General features: G+C 59.4%; 1 long non-coding RNA gene across 2 annotated transcripts; it reads left to right on the plus strand.

Annotated features, from left to right (window-relative positions):
- The first annotated feature begins 1,648 nt into the window (after nt 1-1,648).
- On the plus strand, nt 1,649-6,796 carry LOC141277432 (uncharacterized). 2 transcript variants are annotated; one of them, XR_012328852.1, is made up of 2 exons: nt 1,649-3,631; nt 4,366-6,796. It is a non-coding gene; the product is annotated as an uncharacterized lncRNA (long non-coding RNA). The 2 variants fall into 2 exon arrangements; XR_012328851.1 differs by having other exon boundaries at nt 1,649-3,609.
- The last annotated feature ends 1,789 nt before the right edge of the window (nt 6,797-8,585 follow it).

Here is an 8,585-nt window from a genome sequence, read left to right on the forward strand (position 1 = left end):
TATTCCTTGCCATTTTAGGGGAGACTGAAAATTAGGGATTCGGTGGTTAAAGGGGAGGGGGTGATTTTGTGTAATTTTCTACCGCCCCCCCCCCCGCCGTAAGTCAGAACAAAGGGCCGAGGTGAAAGGGGCAGAATGGGGTCGGGGTTCAAATAGGGCACGCTGTAAAAACCTCCCAGTCCCCGCGCAACCCCGAATATTCTCATTAGAGTTTGGGTTGGAAAGAAAAGGAGGCAGCCCCCCAGAGTCGGGATCTGTACATACCCAGCTCCCGAGAGCCTCCCCATCTTTTCCCGAGTCCTGGTTACCGGGCTGGGGAGCAGGGGCCCCGAGGGCGGGAAAGAGCTCTCCTGGGGGTAAAGCGCGCAGTTTCGGTTTCCACCTTCCCGGGACGAGCCGAGAGGTTCGCGGTATCCTGGCTGCGCTTGTACCCGTTCGTCCCGGCGTGGCGCTCCCGACGCAGACCCGCATCCACCAAAGCCCCGGACCTCATTTCTCTCGAAATAAAACAAAACAAGCCATAAAAGGCTCCCGATTCCAGTGGAAAAGGCGCCGAAGATATATGGTCCCCCGAATTACCCACACTCTGATCATCCCTGTTTTTAGTTGACTTATGGGTGGGTGACCACTAAAATCATTTTCCATTTTGGATTCTTTTTTTTTAAACGTGAAAAATGCAAGCTTCACTCTTTCTTACCCGCTTGGGCGGGCCTTTTCCGTGCGGGAAGAAAAATCCGGCCTCCCTCTGCCTTCTCTGCCGCCTCGGGCTGGGCGTACCGGACCTGTCGAACTCCTCCACGGCCCCCTTAATTGCAATTTAGGGAAAAGTATTTTTTCTTTCTCCCTCCGCGCAAGGGCGTTAACAAGGCTTCTTCCCTAGAAGCACTGCCCTGTGGCGCGCTAGGTTCGGTGGGGGGACTACGCGGGCCTCAGAACCCCACTCCCGAGCATCCGCTCCCGCCCTGGCCCAGCGGCTGGGGGTGAGCCGAGCTGGAGAGTGAGTCCCCTCCTGGTCCCAGCCCCAGTCTGGTCACCCTCATCCTTCACCCTCTTGGGAGCCCGCGCAGGACAGGAGCCTGGGACGTTGAAGGACCCCACACACACACACTGTTCTGGGGGGGCGATCCCAGACCAATTCCATGCCACTGACTGGCGGCCCCATCCCCCATCTTCTTCCCTTTGTTCGCCTCTCCGGACTCAGAGTTGAAAGTGGCAGGAAAAAAATAATTACATGGAAATCAAAGATTAGACGGGGTGCGCTGGCGGCCTCCACGAGGCCTGGCCCACACTCCGACCGACAGCGCCTGCGCCTCATAAATCTTCGCGGGACTGACAAAAGCTGCGTCCTCCGGTTACCTGGGAATTTGGGAACTATGGATCGCCTCCTCCCAGTCCCCCAACACGCCTCTTCAGGGGCGAGAGTGAAGAGTCCTTGGGGGCCTCAATTTCTGGCCAGTGCAGAGGCTTAGTTCTCAGAAACGGAGGAAGGTGTTGTAGGGGGAAGGGGTAGTCTGGCCAGGGAGTGACTAGGGTCCAAGACCCCCATCCAAGGAAGGGCCACAAATACCCTCACCCAGTTTGCTAACCAAATAAATATTACTAGTGTGCTGCATTTCCCTATCCGAACTGCCTTAGGAGGGTGTGGTGGGGAGGACTAAGAAGGGGGGGCGGGTGGCGGCGGCCGTTAACCCCTTGCTGGTGACTCCTTTGTCTGGCCTGGCCACTGCTGAAGCAAGCGCCCTGGCCTGAGGGCGGGGTACCGAAGCTAGAGAGCCAGCCTGGCTTCCGAGGACCCCTTCCCTGGCTCAGGTGTGCAGGCTGTGGGTGAGGACCTCTGATGCAGGTTCAGCTGAGCCAGGAAGTCTCCGCGCCCTTCTCCAGAGGTCCTGGGGCCCACCTGCGATCATCCACCCAGGAGCTGCGCCCCAGACCAGCCTGGGCAGGAGAGAAAGTGAAAGAAGTCTTGGCTCGTTTAGATTGTTTTAAAAACTCGCATTAATTGGGAAAATAGTAACTGGCTTCCCAACACAGAGAAGAGGTTGAGAGAGGTGTCTTTTTTTAATTATACCCCCTTGTTGTGGCGGTTGTTTCTGACCCTTTCATAGAGTTAGAAGAAATGTTGCCACATTTAATTTCTGTTGCTGTTGGATATGGAGAGGGTAGTCCAACATTTTGAAGTAATTTGATAAGGCTTCGAGTAGCAAATCCGAAAGGGAGGCTGGTGGCCCAGGTATAGTTTCTTTATAACCTGAATTTACAATGAAAGCATTCTCCTTTATGGATATAATAGATTAGATTTCACAACTTAATTCACCGGAATGGCTCCGTTTAAGGGAGCTCCGGCTGATTTTATTACGCCAAGCCAAATTGGATGTTTGTGGTCTTAACGAAAAGTGATTGTGACATAAAACATAAAATTTTTAAAGTAAAAAAACCAACGGGTTCTGCCCTGTCCCCTCCTCTCTCCGTTCTTCTTCCTCGCCCCCGGTTCCCCAGTTTGGGAAATACCGAGAATTATTTGTTAATTTCTGCGGGAGAGACACGAACTCACACCCGGGAGGGGGTGGTCCGGGAAGAGACACTCGGGCCGAGCGGGGGGCTCCGCGGAGCAGCGGGCCTTATCTCCCCGGCTCCGGCCCGTTGGCGGCCCTCACCACGCCGCGCAGGCCTCGGCAGCGGCGCGCACGCGGTGCCATTTCCCCGAGAAGCCTTGGGGTCTTTGGAAGAGTCGAAATGCCCAGCCAGGCTCCGGAGTCTCGGGGCCGTCGGAGCACCCACAGGGGCCGAAGCCTTTGACCGCCCTCGGCGCCGTACAGCTTCCCCCGGCAGCGCGGGTGGGATGGAGAAGGCGCGCCTCTGAAAGCCAGGCGCGCGTTCCCCTGGTAGGGCCCTCGGCAGGACACCGGGAATGGAGCAGGCTCGCGCTACTTTGTGCAAAACAACTGCGCTCCCGCTGGGCGTGCTCCGCGCCCGCCTCGACCAAGAGGGCTCGCCCCGACCGTGAGGGTTCGCCCAGGGCGACCGCAGGAGCTGGCCCCAGGACCCGCCTTGTCCTCCACCTCGTGGCCCGTGGGGAGTGGGCATCCCGCGCGGAACTGCCCAGGGCCGGTCAACCCCCCGCCTCTGAGCTTATCCCGGAGGCCGCCCTCTCCGCGCTCAGCAGTTGACAGTCCCTCCCGGCGGCGGAGAAAGGCGCGGCCCGCGAGGCCAGCGGAAGACCGAGGGGGGATGGGGGACTCAGTGGCCCTGCCCGGGCCTGGCCCGCCAGCGCCCGCGGCCCATTCTACTGTCACTTCCGATTAAGGTCGGGCTCAATTCTCCAGACTGCGACGTCCTCCCACTTCTCTCTCGCCCCTCCCCCATTTAGTGGGCGGTTTGTTGAAGTCAGATTTAGCCCCCAACCCCTCCCTGAGCATCCGGGGCCGGTAGGCAGCCCCAAGTGCGGTCCACCCTTTCCCAGGTAGGACTCCGACCCGACAGCCAGTCTGCGACGGGGGAGCCAGGCGCGAGCCCAGGACCCCGGAGCTGAAGGTCCAGCCGGACGCTCCACGTGGCGCCCGCGCGGCCGGGAACCCCGCACCCAGCACTGGGAGGACCGCATGCATTCCAGTGAGCGGCTGGCGGGCTGCGGGTGCGCTCCTTAAATTGAATCTTCGCAGCGCCTGACCTTGTTTTTTCCTCGGCCCGATAGCGGCAGCAGCTGTTTTTTCCAGAATTCCTGCTGCTGGGGGAGGGGCGTTATTATTATTATTTTTGGTTGTCACAACCTCCTGGAAAAATTCCCTGGTCTCGGAAAGCGTAACAATAGCCCAGCGGATTTCTGGAGGAAGCGCCCCCTGCCCTAATTTCTCCTGGGACGCTTCTGCCCTCAGGCAGCTGCGGGCACCTCAGCTGGGGACCACCTCCCCTGCTCTGGCCCCAGCCCCCTCCTCGGCCTTCAGAACCTTCCAAATCTACCTCGGGTCTGGATCCCAAACCAACCTCGCCTTTGGGGTCTTGCCCCTGCCCCCATCACCCCTGGGAGAGGTCTCGTCTCTCCGAACTGGGGAGAAGTAGTTTCCTCCAGTATCGGTGGGGGTGGGGCAAGAGGTAGACCTTTCCGCACCACCTCACCCCCACCCCCAGCCCCTCCAGGCGACCCCTCACCGGGGTGTCCCTTCCCCTGGAATCCTACCCCTGTTTGCTTTGGGTGTCAGCTCTATACCAGAGACAGTTAAAGATTAATGGGCCTGGGCCCTGGGGGATGGGATGAGGGGGCTGGGGAGGGAGGCTAGCCCCTCCCTGGGCAGTCAGGCCCCTGCTGTCCTCCGCACTCTCTGTTGGGCACATAGTCCTGTTCCCTAATGCTGCCCCCCCCACCCACAGGGCTGAACAGTGGCTTCTTCGAGCTGGCAGCAGCGGTGGGCCCACCTGTCTGGCCGGGGAAGAGGTCGGGTGACTCTGCTGGCCAGCTACACACAGGACCTGGCTTCCAGCTTCTGCCCTGGGGACTCCTGCTGAGGAGGGGACTCTGGCCCTCCTGGCCCCCTCCCCCAGTGGCGCGAGAAGCCCAGAAAAGTGGCCATGGCTGCGCCCAGGAGGGGGCCAGGGAAAGCCAGGCTGGCCAGCTGGTCTTGCAGCGTGTGACTGGTCTGGGCCTCCCTGTGTCAGCCTCACCAGTCTTCTCTGTTCCTGGGGGAGTGGTGGTGAATGTACAGGGCCTTCTGGGGGCCTTCACACAGCCCAGCCTGGGCCTGCCTCTCCTTGCCCGCCCTCTGTGCGCCCTCCTCGGTTAGGAAGGGGAGGGGGGCAGGCGAAGAGGCCTCTTCGCGTCCATTCGTCCCCAGGAACCCCTGACCCCTCACTCAGGAGGCAGGGCCTCCACCACGGAGTCCTTGGGAGCTTCCCTGAAGCTCCTCATCCTGCCTGTAAATGTATTTACACTTGTGTTACGCCAGTGCGTGGCTGTGACGCACAGGTCCCGGGCCTGCACTCCGACAGGAATTGAACTTTAGTCTCCAGGCAATTAAGGTGGCAGGGACTATACTTCATTAATGGTTGTTATGCAATAAAAATGGCCCCTATTTTGTGATTTACAAATGGAATTTATTTTAATTTACGTTTCTAAGTACTTCTGGGGTTTGATGGGGGGGCAGCAGCTAGGGCATAAATTGAGGGGGTTAGGGGCCGCAGCTCCTCCATTTGGAGGATTAGGGAGTGGCCGAGGTGAAATGGGACGTGGAGCAGCAGGAAATGCAGAGGACACGCGGGCCTCTCACTGTTGTGGCCTCTCCCGTTGCAGAGCACAGGCTCCGGATGCGCAGGCTCAGCGGCCATGGCTCACGGGCCCATGTGGGATCTTCCCGGACCTGGGCATGAACCCGTGTCCCCTGCATCGTCAGGCGGACTCTCAACCACTGCGCCACCAGGGAAGCCCTGGGCTGCCTTTTAAAAAGCAATGAAAAGTCACTCCAAGGCCTTGCCCTTCTGTCCCTGGCTGCTGCAGAGTGGGCCGGGGAAGAATTCCTGAGCCAGCTATCCGGAAGCCTGCTGGGCAGGACTGTCTCCTAGGACCCTGGGACCTTTGGCACAGCGGCTTCCCTTACCCCACCCCACCCCACTGTCAGTTGGGCAGGTTCCTCAGGTCCCGAAGCAGCCTGTCTTTGGAGACTCTGTGTCAGGATCCCTGCTGTGGCTCTGTCCCCCTTTTCCTGGCCTTGTGTGTGGATCAGATGTCCGTTTCTACAGCCTCTGGAGGGTCCAGCTGTCCCGTCGTCCCGGCGCTGTGTGCTTAACCGGGACACCATGTGCACTGCCAAGGCCTGAGGGCCCAGACCGCCTCGCAGGTGTGTCTCCCTGGTTTCCTTCTGCGCTCCTCCCCCTCCCCCTCCCCAACCCACAGACAGACCTCGGGCACTTGGAGAACCCAGGATCAGAACAGCCACATTCCAAGCCCAGCCACAGCCCACAGTGGGCACGGGCACTTGAGAGGTCGAGTTGCCAGCCTCGAAGGTGGAGGGGTCTGGCTTCGGACAAAGAAGGGAGAGTTGGAATCCAGCCTCGAAGGTGGAGGGGTCTGGCTTCGGACAAAGAAGGGAAAGAAAGTGCGGGAAAGACCAGGGCGGAACATCGGAAAGCCTGAAACACACTCCAGCCCTGGTCGTCACAGGATCCTCCGCCACCAGCTCCTGCCTTTCAGACCCAGCGTTAACTTTGTCGGGCACTGTCAAAGCCAGGGCTCCCAGCCCAGCCTGTCACCCTTCCCCCAACAACACACAACACCCCCCCCACACACACACCCTGACATCTTGCAGCCCCAGCCAGAAAGACCAGGACTGAAGCAGCCTTGACCTCTCCTGCGCTCGCTGCCACGGGTGGGCTGGGCTGGGAGCAGCCTCCTAACTCCTCCTCACCCTCCAAACTCCTGAGGAGCATGGAATCTACACCTGATGCCCCCCTCACTTCCCGAAAGGACTGTCCCAGGCCTCCTCCCTCTCCCTTTTATTCTGGGCACCTTGGCATGCCGACTTAATTGGCAAACTTTCCCAGAAGTAAACTTGATGAATGGAAATTAATAATTTTCCCAACGACGCACTCATTGCTAATCATGCCGGCTGGGAGGAAGGGGCAGGGGGTGCCTCACTCAATTTAGGGGCTCTGCAGCCCCAGTGCTGGGTGCAGCGATGGCGGGGTTGGTTGAGCCACCCCTGCACTCCCACTCGGGTCTCTTGCCATGTGACCTGGGCCCCTTGGAGTCCACTGGGGTGCTTCCAGCTGGGGTCTCTTACACAATAGAGGTGAGGGAAGGGGGAGCCCTGACGGCATACATGGAGACCTGTGGGGGGATGGGGCCCTTGGGATCCTTAAAGGAGGGGCAGGAGAGGATGGCCGTGGGGACCACGTGCGTCATCAGGGCCACCTCCCGGCTTTGGAGCTCTTCTTCTGGAAACGAGTGACCAGGGTCTCGCTGGTCCACCCAAAGCAGAGGGTACCTCATGCTTGGGGACCTTGTTCCCGGGACTCCAGTCCTATAAAGAGGCACAGCCCCCCATCCCCATCATTCTAGAACCCTGGTCCTGTTGGGGCTGAGTGGAGAATCAGCGCTTAGACAACACAGGCCTCTGCTCAGGCCTTTGCGTCCCCGGGAGCAGCAAGGGCACAGCGCACAATGGCTGGGTCCCCAACAGCACTTCGCCACAGTGCAGGGGTACTCAGGGGCCCCCAGCAAAAACCCATGCTAGAGAGTGGCCTGGGAGGTATGGGTGTGACCAGCACGTACCCCAGATGATTCTGACTCCGGCAGCCCAACTACTGCCCAGGAGACCTAGACCGGCTACAGGGTCAGCGATGGGAGGCAGGCAGAGTGGGGCGGGGTGGGCAGTCTTCACGGAGGAAATGTGTCGTTGAATGAATGGTGGATGGGTAGACGGATGATGATGTTTCGCTAGGTGCAAAGATGATCTCCTTGGCCCTTTTAGTGTCTGCAGCCCGTTTGTGGCGGAGCTGACCTCAGTGGTTCCACCCAGAAATTTTCTTTGAGGATGAGATTAGATCAACCCCCTAGGGAGACAGACAGGGGTTGGGGGAGGGGGGAGAGGGCTTCCTGGCCTCTTCCCCGCAGTGACCAAGCTCACAAGGGACACAAGAAAAACCTTGCTTGACAAGGGCAGGGGCATGTAGCGGGGCCTGGAATGCAGTCCAAGCCAATCTAGCACCCCTCCCCACCCCGCTACCCCAGCATTCCCATGCTGGTGAAATGTGACCAAAGTGAAGGTGGAGGAGCCAGGATATGACTAAGGAGGGAGGGGTGGTGAAATTAGGGGCTGATGAAAGGAGGAGAGGCGGGTAGGACCCACTTGTTCTGGTGGAATCGGCTCCTGGCTGCCTGCCATAGCTGGACAGGGCCTTTCTGCCCACCTGGCAGGTGCAGACCCCCCCCTTGGGCTTGGTGGACTTGTGCTGGCCTACACTGCCAGCCCCAGGCACCATATGGGGATTGCCAAACAACTTTGTCCTGAGGCTGCAGGAACATGGGGGAGGAGGGAGAGGAGAAGGAAGAGAAAGAAGCTGACTCTGCTGGCACCCGTACTCAGGCCACTTACAGCCTTAGCATGTTAAAGATGAAAACAAGAGGCACAGAGAGGTTCACTCACTTGCCCAAGGCCACACAGCAGGATTTGAACCAAGCCTGTCTGGCTGGGAAGCCCGCCTTTGTCCAAAACATGACATATTGCAGATTAATTAAAGTGGTCACTCCAGCTGGGCACCTAACGGTGCCCCACCCCACCCCACCCCCACCTGAGACTGTGCCCATGGCCCCGAGCCAGACAATTGACCCAGCTTCCTGGGCTGGGCAGCTTCTGAGGGGGAGGGGCTCACACCTCACCACATAGCTCTGGGGCCTGGAGCTGGCCAGGGCTTTGGGGTGGGGGAAGGTGGGAGGCTCCACCTTGAGGACATCCCTAGGAAAGGGGGTGCCTCCCCTCCAGGACCATATCTCCCTCTTCACACTGACCACCCCCCCTCCTGCGGAGCCTTGTTGGGTGCCTGGGTTAGATTAGCGTGGGACTCACTGGTCTGATGCTTCCTTTACACCCTTAACTTGG

Source organism: Tursiops truncatus, chromosome 20 (assembly GCF_011762595.2).
Source record: "Tursiops truncatus isolate mTurTru1 chromosome 20, mTurTru1.mat.Y, whole genome shotgun sequence".
Lineage (NCBI taxonomy): Eukaryota > Metazoa > Chordata > Mammalia > Artiodactyla > Delphinidae > Tursiops > Tursiops truncatus.